General features: G+C 41.4%; 1 long non-coding RNA gene across 1 annotated transcript in view; it reads left to right on the forward strand.

Moving 5' to 3' along the window:
• LOC116148832 (uncharacterized) overlaps nt 1-10,399 on the forward strand; it is a 177,107-nt gene extending 166,708 nt beyond the window's left edge. The window contains exon 5 of the long non-coding RNA XR_004132431.2: nt 10,213-10,399. This is a non-coding gene — a long non-coding RNA (uncharacterized LOC116148832). The remainder of the gene's footprint in view (nt 1-10,212) is intronic.
• Nucleotides 10,400-19,902: the final 9,503 nt, after the last annotated feature.

Below are 19,902 nucleotides of genomic sequence, written 5' to 3' on the forward strand. Positions count from 1 at the left end.
AAGTGAACATTAAATTTCACTGCAGTCCTATTTGCTGTCTGTCTGTGGCATTCATCACTGCTGAGAGGTAGATGTCCTGAGACGGCTGGAATCTGACAATCATACTTCACAGGGACAGAATATTCTGAAGAGTGCAGAAAGCTTGTTCACCCCCCCCAATTCTGGCAACCTTAGGGCCATTATGGCTTCGTTTCTCTTTCATTATCAAAGCAGAGCAGCTGTTGAGCGAGCAAGGTTAACAAACCTTGGAAAAATATTAAAGTTAATTTGTTTTTAGGGCTTTCCTAAACCCAGAAGTTGGAAGAAGATTATTTTATATGGACCCATTAGTCTTTCAATAGCCAAATCTGCAGAGCTACTTATAAGATTTACTCTGTGGGTTTTAAGTAGATATTATCAAGGGTGGGCATCTGTTTAACTGGCATATGGAGTCACGAGGGGCTGATGGGTTGGCCTAAAGAGTGCTTTAGACTAATGACCTGTTCAGAGACTGGAGAGTCACAAAATCTCAGCTCAACTCCTGACATTTAAAAGCCTTTGAAATTAACTGGTGAACAGGGTCGACGTCTGTACAGAATCAAAACAACTAGGTGGAGAGATAAAACAGTAAGTATAAAAGGTTATTTGGGCAAAAACAAACTTTTAAATTAAAATCAGTAAATTTATGTTAACCAAAGTTGAGCAGATAATGTGGAAATACAATGGGGATGGCCTTAGGATCAGTCATATCTGCTTCCTGGGTACCCGAAAGCTATGTGGTCTTCTCTGAACCTTAGTTTCTTCATCTTGAGATTGTTGTGAGTGCGGCCTGCAGATTTAATTTGCAGATTAAATATAATAGATAAGATCATAAGATTAAATACAATAAAGTCCTAGAGTCTCACATTTATGTGTCTGGTGATCTATGCAGATGGTCTGAGGGAGCTGCTTTTCTAGAAACTCAGAGTCTTTTAGATTAAAAAATAGAGCACTTTTAAGACTTTAAGGAATTAAATCTTAAATGGTGAAATTTTTGGACTGTGGCCAGAGGGACAATAAATAAATTTTTAGGAGACCTGTCCAGGTTAAAAAACCCAGTTTGGGTTAAATATTCTGAATCTGAATTCTAATCTAAATGCTTTCTATGTGGATCAGTAATTTCCCTTATCATGTTCCCTGAGCGGTGTCACCCGTTTCTAGGACAGGGGTCTTGGTCAGTGGCTGATGGACTTAGACCAAGGTTTGTTGATACATCAATCAAAGAGCTGAAGCTGAAGGTGAGTTCAGAAGGGATGGTTGGATCTAAGTCTAAGGAAGTTGAAATTTGAAGGGACAGAATTCCTGGGACACCAAGGGTCAAAAAGCTCTACTGAGGGGCGTACATCAGAAGTCATGAAACCAGTGGGAAACTGGGTACAGCCTGGAATTGTCAGCAACCTAATGTGGGCTGTTTGAATCTAGTTTACCCACTAGCCCCTTAATGTCCTCAGACATTTTGCTACAGGCAGAGTGGTTGGGTGTTCCAGAGCTGCATGATTATACTGCATCCTGTTGGGCGACACTGCTCTGTCCTGGTCAGGGTGTGTGGGGATATCAGCGCACAGAGCACTCAGCACGGCGTCTGTCTCACCATGTGAACGCAGGGGCTCTTGCTGTTCTCAGGGCAAGTGTGACAGGAGAGACTCAGAACTGCCTGCAGACATCTGAGCACTCCTGGGTCTGGGCATCCTGCAAGGTCATGAAGTCAGTACTCAGTGCAGAGCGTCCTAAGGGATTTTCCAGAAGAATCTGTAATAGCGGGAAACTGATTGTCATTTGCTTTTTTTAAAAATTGAAGTACAGCTGATTTACAAGTCTGTATTTCTTTCTGGTTTACAACATAGTGATTCAGTCATACATATATATATATTCCTTTTCATATTCTTTTTCATTATAGGCTATTGCAAGGTATTGAATACAGTTTCCTGTGCTCTACAGTAGGACTTTGTTGTTTATCTATTTTACGTATAGTAGTATCTGCAAATCTTGAACTCCCAATTTATCCCGTAACTTTGTTTTCTATGTCTGTGAGCCTGTCTCTGTTTTGTAAGTAAGTTCATTTGTGTTCTTTCTTTAGATTCCACATATAAGTGATGTCATACAGTATTTTTCTTTCACCTTCTGGCTTACTTCACATAGTGTGACAATCTCAAGTTCCATCCATGTTGCTGCCAATGACTTAATTTTATTCTTTGTTACGGCTGAGTTGTATTCCATTGTATAAACATACCACAGCTTCCTTATCCAGTCATCTGTCAATGGACATTTAGGTTGCTTTGTCATTTACTTTTAAATATCAGCTAGGAGGGCAAATATACTTATAAGTATTTTGATTTATTTTGATACTTGGATTCAAGCTTAATGAGCTGAGAAAGGGAAGAAGAACAATTGAAAAAAAAAAAAGACAAGAAAAGAAAACTAAGTGAGGAAGTGACATTTTTGGAGACCAATGATAGAGATACTCTACCTTTCCTGATTCACAAACTTGCTTCGTGTCGGGAACTGTTTTAATTGCTTTAAATCATCTAATGCTCTCCCTTTAAGCCTATGGAGTTGCTACTATTAACACTTCCATTAAACAAAGAATTTAAATGATTTGTCCAAGGTCCCAGAGCAAAGTCAGGTCTCAAACCCAGGTGTTTCAGTGCTGGAGTCCACACCCTCAATCCCTATGCCAAGCTCCCTTTCGCCTTAGCGCCCCTTAGTTTCTGCAGAATGGAATGTCGCCCTTTGCTTCAGTGTTCCCAGGAATACATAAAAGCACCTTTGTTAACTGGAAGTGAACATGACTAACATTGACAGATACAATCTGCTCTCCACTTGGTGGATCAATTCATGTAAATGAGACGTTACCACAATGTCTTTAAAAGGAACTAATTCATTAGCTTAACAAGTACTCACTGAATGCCCACTACATGGCAGGCATTAAGCTAGATATATAGAGGGGTGTGGTGTGGGAAAGGCCATTTAATAGTCTTATCTGACTCTGAAAAAACAACGTGGTATCTTAAAGTTGAAATCTTCTGAATGATCAGGTGTCAAATTCACACTCAAGGTAAACTTTAGGATACAAGACCCCAGGACTCAAGAGACTACCTCTGATAGGAACCAGCAAAAGACAAATTAAAAAAATATATATGTATATCAGTTTATGCACAAATAATGCAGACATACTCATGTAAATAAAAATGTGATCAACCCAATTACAGGGGAGGGGTGAGGAAGAGTAGAATTAAATTCATGCCTGTCTAGTATTTCTACTTTGGAAGTAGCACTTTTAGAAGGATGGGGGAAGCATTTAAAAAGAAAGCAATGATTTGCTATGAGTCAATCAGCAAACGAGTCTAGAAATATGACAAGAGTTTTGGTCAAAGGTTTTCTGCACCGGGCTTTCCGTGACCTCTGAAAGCAGAGTATCAGACAGTTGGTTGGAGAAAGAGTGAAGGTTGCAGTTCCATTATATAGTAATTTCATGTCAAAAAGGAATTAATTGTCCAGTCTCTTTGTGCTCTCGATAGTTGTGGTCAATGAATTGATCTGACACTGAAAATTAATGCCTGCCATGTATTTTGTGTGAAGTGATGATACTGTGCTCAGCGAGTTGTCAAGGCAAGCTGTTACCTTCGCTGAGAAATCTATCTGAAGATTAGCTTTTCCAACAAATGGAAAAAAAGTCTAGATGTTTTATCCATCAACCATACTTCCTAGTCAGCAGTGGAGCCCTCTGTGCCTAGCCAAAAGACCAACATTAGCTTGAGTTTTATTCTTAGGTAAACAATAACTGAGGCTATTGACATGTAGCACCTTGAGGACAGTAAAATTAGAACAAAAAAAAGAAAACTGATGAACGGGCCATGCTATCTCAGGCAGAATAATACAGAATTTAGGAATTAAAAATTTTTAATTAGTTAAATTCTTCCAGAATTTAGGGAGTGCAAAACTCAAATTTTGCTTGAGTGATTAACACATGATAGACTCACACATCAACAGTTAGTCGAATCTTCAGATGGACTCGAGGTTTTTTTTTGGAGGAGGAGGGTAGACTTATCTGTAAAATGTAGATAACACCATCCTTGAGCAACGTTAGAGACCGATGAGATAATGTATGTAAAATGAAATTGATTGTTCCAGGTTAAAAAAAAAAAAAAACTCCTCTAAAGGCTCATCTAACTATTCTGGATGTTAATTTTTACCTGATCTTACTGTTAATGAAGCAAATTAGTGCCATTAAAAAAAAAAGGCAACATTAAAAAGCATGTCCTTCATTTGAGAGATGCAAGGTGATTTTTGGCTTAGAATGGAGAAAGGATCCAAGTCAGTGTCTGTTGTAAAGCAGACAAGCATTCCATTTTAGAGTTTGAAATAGATTGACTGTACTTTAGTCTGTTTCTACTTTGCTTTATTTTATTTTGGTTGGAAAAACACAGGCTGCAATATATCTTCTTAAATAATGATAAGTTCAGTTATTATTTAATACATCCTTGATAATCAACATCTATGTAGAATATAAAGCTTTAAGTAGCAATGGCTTTTTGTATCTTCTTTTACTCATGTCTACTAAGGACCTTTTAAAAATGTATATATAAATATTAATATATATACTTAACATATATATTTGAGATATATGTGTAAATACATATAATGTATATATAAAATATTCTTAGACAGCATAGCTTAAAAATGTATTAAAAATTTTTAAGATATTATTTTTCAAGAGGCATGATTTTCTCCTGTTTGCATTATGCATCTAAAAAATCTCTTACACAAATTGCTACTTCCCTAATTACAGATTAGCAAGGGATCAAGAGAACTAGTGAGGACACGCAGATTTTCCTTTACAGAATTCTGACGTTAATAAAAGGGGCAAAGCTACAATGTCAATTGAAGAACTGTTTTCTTTTCCAGACATTCGTTCTTAATGATGAGTTATACTTGAGGAAGACAAATACTGTTCTTTCCTAAGGAACTCATTTTTCCCCCATGATGGCATTTTGAAGTCTATGATTTGTCACAACTCTCAGCAGGAAGTATAATGGCCGAGCATGGCTTAGCGTGTCATTTATTCAGGTAACGTGGTCTCGGGTCTGTGGGTGACAGAAATCCTCTGTCTCTGACTTGCCCTTGGCCACCATGTCAGTCAGTGATTACGATTGGGCTTCCAGAGTTGCTTCATTCTGGCTGAAGTTTAGAATCGCCTTGTCCCATCCTGTGGGACTAGCAGTTAGATGTCATCCAGCAAGAAAAGCAGCATCGCCACCATCAAGTACCTCAGTTACTTTTCTACACGGGGAAGGTGGCCCGAGACTCTAAAGAGGTCCCCTTCCATGTACGGTGAGAGTGCCCCAGGAACAAGGTGCATATGTAGTAAACAGATAAGTTTCCAAATATTGTCGAAGAGCACAGCCCAAGTTGTAAAGAAGACAGCAGCTTTACAGAAATCGGATTAGTCCAGAAATTTGCATGAGTATGCCTCAGGCCTTCAGGACCGGGTATCGGCATTGGCAGCTGAATGTGGTTCAGATGAATGAATATAAAATCACCCGACTTGAGTTCCCGCCGCTTAAAAGAAAAGCCACCAGGAACTTTCCATGACAGTGGGCTATTTGACACACACCCTCTGCCTTGGTTTTATAGGTTGTGTACATCACTTCTTCTCATTTTGGCCTCCTAACCTTTCTCTTCAATCATCCTGCCTCTTCCAGAAGATCATGCCTCCTTCATCCTCCATTTCAAACACTCCAGCATACAGTGGATCCCAAGTATTATATTCTAGGTCTGTGTGAAAATTAAGAACCTAAAGTCTCATCAAAATATTCCTGAAAAAAAATCTCATAAATATGTGATGAGGAAGCATGCAATGACTTGATTTTGTACATATAACCTGCAGATATTTTAGATATTCTTCCATTAGTTAATGCTTCTCTTTGACCCTCAACTAATTATTTAAGACTTTTCTGCAGGATTTAAATAAGTCATCATCACCCCATTGCCTTGGCATGTTGCTGAAAGGTCAGAAGACTCTTAAAGTCATTCACGTGTTCCTTTCATATGTTTCACCAGGGGCCAAACAACTTTTTTTTTGAATGTGTCTTTTTTTTTTTTAACATTTTTTATTGTTTTATAATCATTTTACAATGTTGGGTCAAATTCCAGTGTAGAGCACGATTTTTCAGTTATACATGAACATATATATATATTCATTGTCACATTTTTTTCTCTGTGAGCTACCATAAGATCTTGTATATATTTCCCTGTGCTATACAGTATAATCTTGTTTATCTATTCTACAATTTTGAAATCCCAGGCTGTCTCTTCCCACCCCCCCACCCCCTTGGCAACCACAAGTCTGTATTCTATGTCTATGAGTCTATTTCTGTTCTGTATTTATTCTTTGTTTGTTTGTTTGTTTTTTCCAAGATTCCACATATGAGCGATCTCATATGGTATTTTTCTTTCTCTTTCTGGCTTACTTCACTTAGAATGACATTCTCCAGGAGCATCCATGTTGCTGCAAATGGCGTTATGTTGTCGGTTTTTATGGCTGAGTAGTATTCAACTTTTTAAAGCTTGATTACCTTAGTTCCTTGTAGGACACAGTCGCTTGGATGAAATTTCAGAGGAAACCTTCTCTACCACTCAAAATGCAACTTTCTTTTATTGTATACATTTTTATTACATATGTCAGAATTTGAAATAGTAAAAGCTTCTTGTCCGATTGAAATTGTAAACACCAACCCCATACGAAATGGTATGGTCTTCCCCAACTGTGATCTGTCAAATTACAGGGGGAGTAGCCCAGTTAAAGGAGCAATTTGCTTCTCTTAAAGGGATTAAAGGAAATCTCTGTGGGTCCAGGCATCACCTGTTGAACAAGCAAGTTAATACTGAGGAAAGAGCGTAGGGATCAGATTACCTGGATTCAGTTAAATCCTGGCTCTGCCTTTTCCTCGAGACAGCCTGAAGTTAAATTCATTACCCTGTCCTGAGGCTTGTTTTTCACATTTTAATAATTATGATAATAACATCCTCTGGTCCATAAGATTATTGGGCAGTTGAATAAGATACTGCGTTTAAAAAATCAATTGTATAAAAAATGCTATACACAAATACTGTTCTTACTGTTTTTGTAATTTTTTTTTAATGTGCAGTTTGGAGAATAAAGCAATGTAGTGAGTTTGAATAATTATGTCCAAAATGGTTTCTTCCTATGAGTTGTTCATCAGCCGTATCAGAAAACAATTTAGACAGAGCCACCGAGGAATAGCGATGTCTCTTCTTCTGCCTGTGTTTCCTTCTTGTACGCTTGTTCAGGACCCAGGCATTTTGGTAAAGTTGTATCTTTGGGTGTGTCTGGTAGGTTTTCAGAAGGGACTTGGATAGGGGTGGTGGGGTGCTCTCTATATGTTAGAATATATTGTCTTTAAAGTAACCGGGACCTCCTCGCTGAATTATATATCATGGACCTTTATTCTGCCACCTTCTCTCTTGTCTTCTTATTTCCCAATGGACGGAGCATCTGTCGCCGTATGTAACAGAGGCATGAGCAGGATAGCTGCTTGAATTAGAGCATGAAGTCTCTAATCCCATCCATTTTATTCTCTGCATCAGAGTGATACTTCCTAATCATCACTCCTGTACCCAGGGTACATAATGTTTGTGATCCCTTTTTAAAATACATGTATGATTATCACCCCTGTTGTGAAATCCCCATTTGCTTTCAAGTGGCTGTGTCCACTGAAGCCATGTTCCCTTAGGTCACCATTGGCTGACTCCCGGCTTAACCCTGAAAGCTGGGTTCAGGTTTCCTTGGGGACATTGGACGAGTTGATCATGTCCTTTCACAGGCTTACCTTGACTTGCCTCTTAGTTACTAGAGTCAGTTTTCTCTTAGAGTCGATCTCCAGTCTTCTTTTGTCATTGTAGATGTAAACACTCAAAAAGGTCATCATCTCCCAAGGCTTCAACCAGCACTTAGGTGGTGATAACTCCCGAATACTGGTCTCGAGATGTTTGTCTGTGTTTCTGATGTTCAATAGACACCTACAAATCTAACAGAATGCTAAAATTCAAGCCTCATTCTCTTTCAAAAAAAGAAAGAAAGAGAAGAAACTTCCCATTTCTTCTGTGATTCCTGTTTCAGTTGCTTCTCTCACTCCACTGTGTCTGGTACAACGGAAAACTTAAGGACATCTCATTTAGATTCTCCTGCGTTCCTTCATCCTCTAGAACAAGCCATTCAGCAAGACTTGCCAGTTGCCCTTTGGGAAAGTCTCCTTAATCCATCCGTTCTTTTCACCACCGCTGCCCGTGTTCTAGCGTAGGGCCTCACCAGCCTCTTGATGGTTACATCTGACACGTACTGGCCTCTTCCTCCTTCCATCCACCTTCTGCACAGTCACCCAAATGGTCTATGGAAAATGAGATCCAGCTGTGTCATTCTTTTTCTGCTTCAAAAACAGAAAACTAAAACCTCAATGATCCCCACTGATCTGGAGAATAGAGACTATTCATTAGCAAGTTATTCTCAGCGTGTTGATCCAGAGTCAACCTCTACGATTTTGCACATTTTCTTTTGGGTGTATGACGTCTGGTTGTCATTTCTACTCATCCTTCAAGACTTCACTCAAGTAAATGTCTCTGTAGCTCAGGAGCTAGATGAACGCGTCCCTTCCTGCCCGATGCTCTCGTAGCCCTTAGCTTACTTCCCAGTACTCATCACCTTAGGAACATCCGCTATTTAAGTCCAGTTTATGGCATCAGAACACAAGCTCCAGCGAGGGCTAGGGCTTACCTGTTTTCATTTGTTGATAGTTTCCCAGGACCCAGGTCATTGCCTGGTATCTACTAGGAACGATAAATATTTACTGAGTAGGTCAGTAGCTAACGTTGTGCATATACACCTAAGTAAGCAAGATTTTAAAAAAAGAAAATTCATCACAATTTTAGGCAAAACTTCTCAAAATGACTGAAGGTGGCCTGTTACTTCAGTAATCTGAAGAGGGCAGTATGTGGCATTTTACCTCACATTGTCTTCAGAAATAGACATTAATAGTAATTTCATTTTTAGCAAAGGCAGTGCCTCCATAAGAGCAATTAAGCACCTGAAAGGAGAAGAGGATGACAGTTAGTGAGACTGGAAAACCAGGAGGAACTTAATGGCTCAGTCAATACCACTGTTTGATCTTGGCCTCTGATCAACACGTACCTGCCAGTTGACCCCAAGGAGGCATTAGGACCTTGTTTACTTTTGCTCCCACTCTTATAAATGCCAGTGACAGTCATGCACAGACTGAAAGTTGGGGAGTTTATAGCTGGGAATTGGTCCTTATTACAATTGGAGTGGAATGAACCTGACAGATTAACCGGGCTGGTGGTTTTCAACCATTTTCCCCCTCGTAGCGAGATACCCGCCAGGTAGCGTTTACCTGAGCTGCACGTCACATCACTCACTCGAGTTTGCCGCACAGGTAACGCAGCCTGTGGCTTCTGTGCAGTTCTGAATCGCTGCCCAAGTGTGCCTCCCCCAGAACCATTTCTCCCATCCATTTATACACTTGCAACATGAGGCTGGGAACTGTTTTCTAGACGAAACCTGTCTTTTTTCAGATCTGGGGCTTACAGAGAATAAGTGACCCCGCCAAGATTATGGAGATAGGAAATTAGGGATCTCAGAATTCAGAGGCCAGGACACCCAAGAGATTAAGAAAGACGTCTTACTGACCTAATGTTTATTTCTCTCTTAATGAGAGACTAAATATGCAAACGGACAATGGCCAGGCTATATATAAAAATAAAACTCTGACCCCAGCCTGCAGCAACCAGTCCAGGAGGCCAAGCATAGCCATGTGACAATTGGTCTAAAATGGCTAGAATATGATTAATAACTGACAGCTTCCCTAATTTTTACCCTTTCTTCCAACTTAGGACCAATCAGACAAAACCAAATATGCACCCCTAACCAATCGCCTAGGATGCTCCACCTCCGTCCAGCCCACCTGCAGTGTCTCCGTGGCAGCAGCCTCCAGTCAGGGCTCACCTGGAGGCATCCTGCTTCCATGAGAAGTGCTTTCCCACTTCTCTGCCTGCCTTGAAGTTTCTGCCAAACACAAGTGATGGTGGCTGGCCCCCTTGCTGTAGAAAGCTCTGAATGAATAGCCCCTTCTTGCCCTCACTTGGGGGAACTTGTTTTCACAGTTCTCATGGACCTCCCATCCAGACCCCCTGCACTGATCCTCACTGCAGACCCCGGTCTTTGACCAGGAGCCACCAAAGAAGACCAGAGCACTCCTTGTGCCTCGCTGCTCACAGCCTGTCAAGTCCGTGCCAACACGGTAAGTCAGCATGGGGTCTGAACTCTGCTGTCTTTGCGCTGAATTTCTCAGCTGCTTATTCTCAGTTGGGTACCCAGGTTTCGTTATTGGTTCTCACTTGGTTGACATTTTTGGTGGAGTCGGGCTTTTTCATCCCTTTTTGCTGTCTTTTTTTTTTTTTTTATGTTGTGCTAAGTGTTTTTTGTTATAAAAGGAAAATCATAGGGTAGAGCACAGAGGGAGGCCCTGCAGGTCTGTTGTTGGCGCTGACCTCACAGACTGGTGAGTGCGGTTCTCACTGGGCTGAGCTTTACCTGGGCAAGCTTTGCTGTGGGTCATCAGTACATCCTAACCAAGCAGAGTTCATTCTAGAACATTTGTTAATACAATTTATCATATTAGAGTCATTCGCAATGCTAGGCGGATCTGTATTATGACATTAAGAATAAAGTTGAGCTCTTTAACATAAAAGCAACATAAAAACCAGTGATAACATTTTGACTAATAAAATCTGTGAGACTTGGACAAGACTTGCTCCAAGACTTGGAGCAATCAGAATATATTTTTATTTTCTTTCATGTATATAAAATATTCCTGTGTTAAAATGGTGTTCAAATATTTTTCAAAATGTAAAAGATACTAAGATAAATAATATTAAACAGCATCTTGAGAGATGAGTGTATATGTGTGTGAGGATGAGGACTGACTTTTCCCCCAACTTTGCTGAGATATTATGACTTCTAACATTGTATAAATTTAAGGTGTATAATGTGATGATTTGATAAATGCATATTTTGCAAAATGATGACTACCATAAGGTTAGTTAATACATCGATCACCTCACATAGTTACCAGATGGGTGTGTGTGGTGAGAACTTCAATATTTTACCCTCTCAGCAACTTTCCAGAATAACCCACTGTATTATTAACTACAGTCTCCATGCTGTACATCAGATCCCCAGAACGTGTCCATTTATTCATATGATAACTGGAAGTTTGTACCTTTGGATCAGCTTCATGTATCCCTAAGCCCTCCCCACCCCCCTGCCAAGTAAACATCAATCTACTGTCTGCTTCTTTGAGGCAGTTTTTTTTTTTTTATTTCACATATACATGATGTCATAAAGTATTTCTCTGTCTAACTTACTTCACTTAGCATTTGCCCTCAGGTTTCATCTATGTTTGCAAATGGCAGGATTTCCTTCTTTTTATGGCTGAATAATATTCCATGGTGTGTGTGTGTGTTACATTTTCTTTAGCCATTCACCTGTCAACACACACTTAAGGTGCTTTCCATGTCTTCGTAAGTGAGGACTGAATTCTCTTAAATTCCTACCAGGTCCTGGGAACTGTCCCAGTTCTTTATTACACATTATTAAATGGCTTTGCCTTCCATATTTTTATAATTCCGTAATGTGTATTCTGTTTTTCACTCTCAAAAAACGTTACATTATTACTAGTAGACCTAGTGTTCTCATGCTCTCTCCTGGCAGAGAAATTTGTCTTACTTGGCAAATTCATGCAAGGCTGGTTATGGGCACTTTTTGGTTCTGTCAAGGTGCCTTGCCTTGCATGTGATAGACGTTTGTGGATGTTTGTTTTCCCAAGTGGGAAGAAACAGAGAAGGGGGTAAGACAGCTACAGAACATCTGGCTGCTACTTTTATGTTTATGTGATCCTAGTCCACGAGGTAGATCTTATTATCTGTATTAAAGGTGAGTAAAAGGAGCGTTGGAAAGATTCAGTAACTTGACCAAATCCCATGGCTAGTTAGCGGTAGACTCCAGATGTACCAGCCTATTCTGCCAGCCCCACAGCTGACCTCCTTTCCTACATCCTCAGCCTCAAAGCAGAAACACAACCACAGTTTGAAACCTGTCATAGGACTCGATGAAATGACGTTAATACAAAAATACTTAAAGGGTATCATTCTGGGGGGAGACTTGTGCGCGAGGTGGAAGGATCCTGAGATCTTTGTTGGTGGAGCACTTCCTCAAGTTCCGGCTGCTAACGCAGGAATTCCGCACAGCCTGCTTCCCGGGTTAGTGAAGCGCGTGCTTCCCTCTGCTGGCGCGGGGAAGACGCTGCATCGTGCTTTGTGTAGGCTCGGCAAAGTTCAGGATGTAAAGATTCAGTTCTCCTGGCGGTTCTCAGAGATTTCCAATGCATCTGGATTCTTTCTATTTTTTTTTTTTTCCCTGAATGAACCTTTTTTTTTTTTTTTTTTTTTTTTTTTTTTCAGAAATCCCTGAATAAACTTATCAACTTGTTTCTTTCTTTGCCCATCTCGTCTGGCTCTGCCATTCCTGTTAATATGGTCAAGGTTTAGCAGAGGCATCTAGAAAAGCTGAAGCCCACCTGGGTATATGTAAATTCAGGAGGTTAGAAATCGGCATGTGTGCTAGGATCAAGGATGCATTGGTCCTTGTTAATTTGCTGTTAATATTGCCTGAAATTATAGGTAACTGATGTGTAAGCTTCTGAATCCATTATTCTTTCCCGTCCTATAGAAAACAGACTATTGATTCTCAATAAGGCAGATTTAATATTCAGCCCATCATTTAATGATTCATTTTTGAAATAAAGACTCAAAGTCTGTTCTGTGCCACAGTGGTAGTGGTGAGTGGGTGTAAGTCAGAATAAACCCCCTGCGGTTCCGTTGTGAAGATGGGCATGCGAGCATGTAACGGGGTGCAGCTACAGTGCTGTGATGTTCACAGAGTGCTGTGTGTTCCCAGAAGGAATGACGAATCTGCATGAGGTGACAAGGAGACTTTATGGGTGCGGGTGTGCTTACATTCCAAGACGTGGAGGAGTTTATGTGATGGATAAATACGGAGGGGTGTTTCAAATTGAGAAAATCTCCTGTCGAAGGTGTGAGGATAGGGACAAACGGAAGACAAAGCCAGGACACCCAGTTCTGTAGGTTGACGTGAGGCGTTTTCAGGGCGTGTGCAAATCAAGCCTGGGATGTAAAGAGAACAGCGTTCTGAAGGGGCTGACTTCTCCACGCAAGGCGTCAGGACTGTGTAGTGCGTGTATTACGTACACAGGGAGAAAGGCGGGGAGGCTGCTGAGGGATGGTGTTTTACAACCATGGATCTTGTTCTGGTTCTGTCTTGTTCAATATAACGTGAGACTTCGACTACAGTAAGGGAATCAATGTAAATACCAATTTACCTTTAGAAAATGCATGCCCCACGTGACATTTTCTGAAATCTTCTGGTTGCTGACGAACTTAAGTTGGCCAGTTTAAATGGGTAACTGCTGAATTCCACTTAACCCTGTTTTATGTAACCATGTATTGGCTCTTCAACATTAAAGTGAGAATAAGACATTTTGTAGGTGAGGCTTGAATAACATAAATAAAACAGCCTTCCTTCTCCAATAGCCACCATTCATCCCACCCCACCCCGCTTCAGAAAACAAAATTCTCCACTTTGCTTTGTTGGCATAAAACAAGTTTCTGGCTACATTTTACCTACTTTATGCCACTTTGATTTTTTGAAATGAACTTTACTTTTGTATTATAAAAATAACATTTAATATTAAATTTTAAAAAATAGAAAAGTGGTTAAAATTATTTTCTTATACTTGACTTATACTAGACTTCAAAATATCTTATGATTACGAGCTCATATGGTATCTGACTCCAGGGGCTCCAATCATCAAGAACCTTGTATTCAGACGAACCTTTCATGGCCATTGAAATTTGCTGTAATGAACTAATAGTTCATAGAAGTTGAAAACAGTACTACCTTTCATGCCTCTGATACGATTACTAATTTATTTTCTTCATCATTAATTAATTTTCTATTTACAGGGAACCAGTAAAGCTGCTGTTAGGAAGCCTGCCATGTTATCATATCTAGCTAATGAGTTCTTTAAAATTAGTTTTACCCAAACTCTTATTAGAAAACGTTTCAATTAGGCAGCAATACCTTACTGGGTACAGCGTGTGGGAGGAAGTGATAGGAGGGAAATCCTCTTATATTAACTAAAGAACTTACTCGAATTTTATTAGTGGAATTTACTGCTCAAATCCTTGTTTATGAACTCCACTCTCACTTCCCGCATCTCGGATGCTTTTGGCGTTAACACACACTAGACATCCTCAAGTTCTACGCACGTATTATTTAAGAAGGATTCCAAACTCATTTTTGGAGAATCACCACCTGTTCTTTTATATTCTTTTGAAAAACAAAACAAAAAAGCCCCAGAAACCTGCCAGAAGATGAGGTGCCCTTGTCCTTTCGCACCGGTCTCCTTAATTATCCAGACCCAACATCCTCCCGCTTGTTAAAGGCACCCTCTCCCAGCTCTGTGTGATGCATCGAGCCACCGACTGGGGAAGCGGACCTAGCAGTCCAGTGGCTCTGCCACTTAGAAATGTGGGAACTTAAAGACTAGTCTTCTAAACACCACCTTTCCCCAGGTGCAGCACGCCTCCCCCCCCCCCCCCCCCGCAGGCCTGACTCAGTGCAGAAAGCTCACAGTCCATCTAAGAACAGACTCTAGGCTGGAGACCCAGATGGGGAGGCTGGCAGGTGTCACCTGCTCCCAGCGTTGGGTGGAGCTGTATTCCTCTTTTCCACGAAGAATATTCTCCAACAGTGCCGCTTGATTAGAGCGCTACGTGCCGCTGCATTTTCCTTCCTAGAAGCAGGGTAAGCCTCGGTATTCTCTGCGATCAGCTTTACCTCTGAGGCAAGCCAAGTCGTGTCGGCGCCTCAGATGATCCTGCATAGCCTTCGTGGTCCTCTGAATGGTTGCAGACCCTGCTCATGCTCGTTTCTGATGTAACTGGATATTAGACAAATGTCATCCTTATCATTTGATCTTAAGAATATTTGCTGTTTTCCTTGAAGTGTGAGAAAGTCAAAAGCCAGATGTTTGGAATAGCTTTTACTTGCCCCTGCAAGATTCACTCTCACCCGTCTCCACCTTGCTCTCTGCCTTAGGAGGCTGACTTCGTTGGGTTGCATCCGTCAGTCTCCATTACCCTCTGACTTTCTGTTGGTTTCTGGGGGGAGAGTCAGGCAGGAGACAGAGAACTGGGAGAAAGGGAAGCTCTGGTTTTTACTCCCCATCCCATCCTCCTGCAAAGCCATGGGTTAATAGTGGCTGCATTCCTCCCTGAAGGACATGGGTACCACCGTGTGGGTCCTCTCCCACGCCTGGAAGTCTCATCCTGTTTGGGTAACTGCTTCTCTCCTCCTCCCTCAGGCCTACAAGTGGCAGTGGCTTCCTATCGCCAGGGTTTCCCCATCCCTTGTGGGTTTCTCTCAACTCTGCTCAACCTTTGTGAGTGGCCTTGTGGCCAACACACCTAGGATAACACTCACCTGCCCCCAGATGAGTCATGTCCTTGTGTAATCCCCTCTCCTTGAGCACAGGTAGAATCTGTGGTTTGTTCCAAACCAAGAGAAAATGGCAACGGTGATGCGATGTCACTCCCTTGATTGGGTTGCATTCTCTGAGGCTCCACCGGCCGTGAGAAAGCGGTCCAGCTGTGAACTGCCCGGGGAGAGGGTTCGATAGCAGATAACTGCGGGAAGCCTCCGGAGCCCTTGGGCAGCCTGTGGTCAGCAGGAAGATGGGACCGCAGTCCTACAACCACAAGGAGATCAATTCTGCCAACAACTCGAAGGTGCTTGGAAGGGAATCCTTCCCTTCTTCAAGACCACAGCCCCAGCCAACACCTGGAGTGTAAACTGCTGAGATCTTAGGCAAGCTGTGCCCAGAATCCTGATCCACAGAAACTATGAAATAATACATGTGTGTTGTTGTCAGCCACCAAGTTTGTGGTATTTGTTATGTAGCAAGAGAAAACCCATGCAAGGCCCTTCATTAAATGCTCTTTTGAAGGTGGCGTCTATTTCTCTCCAGGACACTAAGTGAAACAGGAGGACCAGGAGTTAGCAATTACTTTCTGTAAAAGGCCCACACAATAAATATTTTAAGCTTTGTAGGCCATAGTGCTGCCTGTTGCATATCCTTTCTCTCTTATAGTCCTCCAACTGTTTAGAAATGTGATAACCAGCCTTAGGTCTTGGGCCATACAAAAACGAGTGGTCTGCTCAATGTGACACATGGGCTGCTGTTTGCTGACCCCTGTGCTTGACAAAAACATGGTACTGAGAGATGAGTGTGTCCTGTATTCATCATATTACTATATAGTCATCAACACTTATTTCCTCTACTTCCTGAGCACAAATCTAGGCAGTATTTCCCAGCCCATGGAGTATGTGCATAACCATGTATCTGAACTCTGTCTGGTGGAATGAGGGCGAAAGGGACATAAAGTAGTCCCAGGTCTGGTCTTGCAAATATCTTGTGCAGTTCTCCACGTGCGCTCATTCTTCATCCTCTGGCTGGAACCAAGTCTCCAAAGATCTCATGGATAGAAGAGAAGGTGGAGGGGCCCTGGGGCCCTGCATGTCATCATGGGAGGCCGCCCACAGAACACTTGTTTAACATCTATGATAAATAAACTGCTATTGTGAATTAAGCCACTGAGATTTGGGGACCCGTTTCTTTGTATATATCTCAAAGCTGACGGCACCAAGAAGTAGCTCATTCTATTTGTATTTTCAGAAGAGAATGTCCCAGGTATCTGCTTAATCGCTCCTGATTTTATTTTGTGCAGGTGTGGTCTGTAGAAATGAGTAAGAGTAAGACAAACCCAACAGAGTTAGACTGCAACCCAAGTTAATGGGAAAATCCACATCCAAAGACCCAGAGAACCTCGGTCCTGTGCCCTTGTTACAATGTTATGGCTCTTCTGTTTCCGAGACAGAGCTCTCCTCTCGCCCAGGCTCCCTCCCAGAGAGACTTCCCAAATCTCTGGCCGCACATCTACAGCAGGGCAAGGGATGCTCCCAGTAACCTCCCTGTCCTGACACCCCCTTCACACACCGGCCACTCCAGCTTGCTCTCTACCGTGGAGCGCCAGCCTTCCACGTTTCCGACAGCCCTTCCCCGAGCAGATTCTACTGAATGGCATAAAAGCATCCCTGTAGAATGGATTTGACTCTTTAAAGATATTTAAATTTCATTCTTCTAGACCCTTTGAAAGGTAGTTCCTCTTCAACAAAATAATGTCTCATGCAGGAGAATTCTTGTACTTTGATCAGTTTAGTTGGAATACAGTAGTGGGTGTCTTTGCTGGGCTTGTCTTTGCCCTGTAATGCAAGATGACGTAGTGGTCTGTGGCTTTCTTCTGATGCCCTCGGCTCAGCTATTGACAACAATGCCCTTAGGGGCTTTGGAATCAATAGGACTAGAACAAAAGGACGTATGGCTTTTACACGTGGGTTATTGCAGGGCACGTCTATTTATAGTGGGCTTCATCAATATGGATGACTGCCTTAAGCTACCGCATTGTCTTCAGCATTCATCAGTTTAAAGCCTTCAAAGAATTCAAATGCCAAGCGTATTAAAGAAGCGTGTCTGGAACCCAGACTATTCAAATATAAGAGTCAATAGAAACAGACAAAAGTTTCCTAAATAATTAATTACTAAGATCAGCACTAAAGTAACAGATCTCTCCATCTCTCTCTCTCTCTCTCTCAAAACAGAGGATGGTGTCTCTGACACAAAGATGAGGGATAAAGTGGAGGAGGTGGCAGTGCTTGTCCAGTAACACTAGGTGGCAGCAGTGGGTTTTGAGCCAAAGCCCTTTCCCTTTTTCAATGGGTGAAGTTACCATGATTAAGAACCAACCAGTTAATTGATGAAAAACTAGATTTTGATTATATATGAAGACATGGATTTCCTTTTAGTGCTTTGTTTAAAACAAATAAAAGATGTCTAAATATTATTGGAAGGTGAGAAAACAAATTTACCATACAGGAGGTATCAGTAATGTGGTGATTATAGTCTATGAAAATTGAATAAAACAAACATAAAATTAGAAACCCTCGTCTTGCAGAAAATAAACTGTTCTTTTAGGAGAAGCAATGGTTTCACACAAGGCGTGCATTTAAAACATTGGCAATCACTGCCAGCTGGATAGTTCTTAGCAATTTTTAATTTGAAAGGGACTGACTTAGCATATGATGGATATATTAAAGTAACTTGAACTTTTGTTGATTTATTTTCTGTAATGCTACTCAGTATTTTTAAGACTCTGGTGTAAATATCTTCTCACCACCAGAGAAGCCTATTAATCCCTCTAGAAAGAAGTAAATTGTATGTCAGTTATTTAATCAAGAAATAATACAAGATTAACAACCTGACCTTCTTCTGGCATGTTGGGTCAAGAAATAAAGATCGGGTATGTTCTCAGATCCTCACAAGGTTTTACTCAGCATTTATCTGAATAATTGAAAGCAAATTCAGAGTCATGTTGTCAACAGAGGCAGGATGATGTGGTAGAAGCTGGCCAGAGTGTGAATTATAGTTCTAGCTCTGGCTTTAATTTATTTTCTGACCTTGAGTCAATAACGTAGCAATCTTTAGATGCCAGGTGTTCAGTTTTAAATCTGTAAAGTCTATCTGTTGTCTTAGATGATTTCTATATTCTCCGGTTTTATGATCAGCAGATTCCAATTTCTTTGCACAATGATCAGTTGGTATATGTATTTGGCATGTAATGTGATAAGCGTGTGTGTGTGTGTGTGTGCGCGCGCCCGTGTGCACTAGAGGACTGACCCTGATTTTAAACTCACAGTGAAAACAGCATAGCCATAAGTTTTGCCTCTTGTGTAGGACTGGATTGTGTATTTGTTAATTTCCTTTACAAATAGCTCCTGAGAACATTGTGCAAACGTGTACCTAGGAGAAGGAAAAGGAGACAATAAGAAGTGCTTTTGTGACAACCACACAGAATTATTTGCATTTTTCATCATTATTTTCTTTCCTCTCACCTGCAAGATGCAAATCAGGCACCTTTATGTGAAATCTACCACAGGGAGCAATTTCACTAAAGTCATTAGGTCTTGGCTTCGGCTCCACTGAGAGCAGGAACTACTGATTCTGCTAAAACGGAAAATGTCTCCAAGGCCCAGAGAGACTAGGCTGATGAAATTTAATTTGTTTAGTGTTTAACACACAGATTGGACTCCAGACAGTTCCAAAAAGGATGAGCTCCATGTGACAACTTTCAGGTCTCCCTTAATTAGGAGTAGGTGTTAGTTAGGAGAGTAGCACCACCGTCCGGCTACATCATGGTTATGATGTGTCGTGAAAGTATAGACGGAAGGACCGGCGTTTGTAAGTTTCCGGGGGGGGAGGCTCGGGGTTCTGTGTCTGACACCAGCTAACACTGATTGAGCACCTGCCACGTTCCGAGTTCTGTTCCGTAGTATCTCATTTCGTCTTCTTACGGGAGTGTGAAATTTACAGGATCAATGTACAGACAAAGAGACGAAACTGGAGGACGGTTAAGAAACTTGCCCAAGGTAGTAAGTGGCAGAACCAGGATTCAGATCTAGAGAGTCTCAGTTCAGAGCCCAAGTTCTAAACTATGACTGCAGATAATTGGTCTCAGAGCCGAGTCTTCTGCAGCAGAAGCCTCAGGAGGCAGCCAAGCTGGGACATCGCTGGAGAATTAGGGCAATTAACATGTAGC

This window comes from Camelus dromedarius, chromosome 32, assembly GCF_036321535.1.
Source record: "Camelus dromedarius isolate mCamDro1 chromosome 32, mCamDro1.pat, whole genome shotgun sequence".
NCBI classification, from domain to species: Eukaryota; Metazoa; Chordata; class Mammalia; order Artiodactyla; family Camelidae; genus Camelus; species Camelus dromedarius.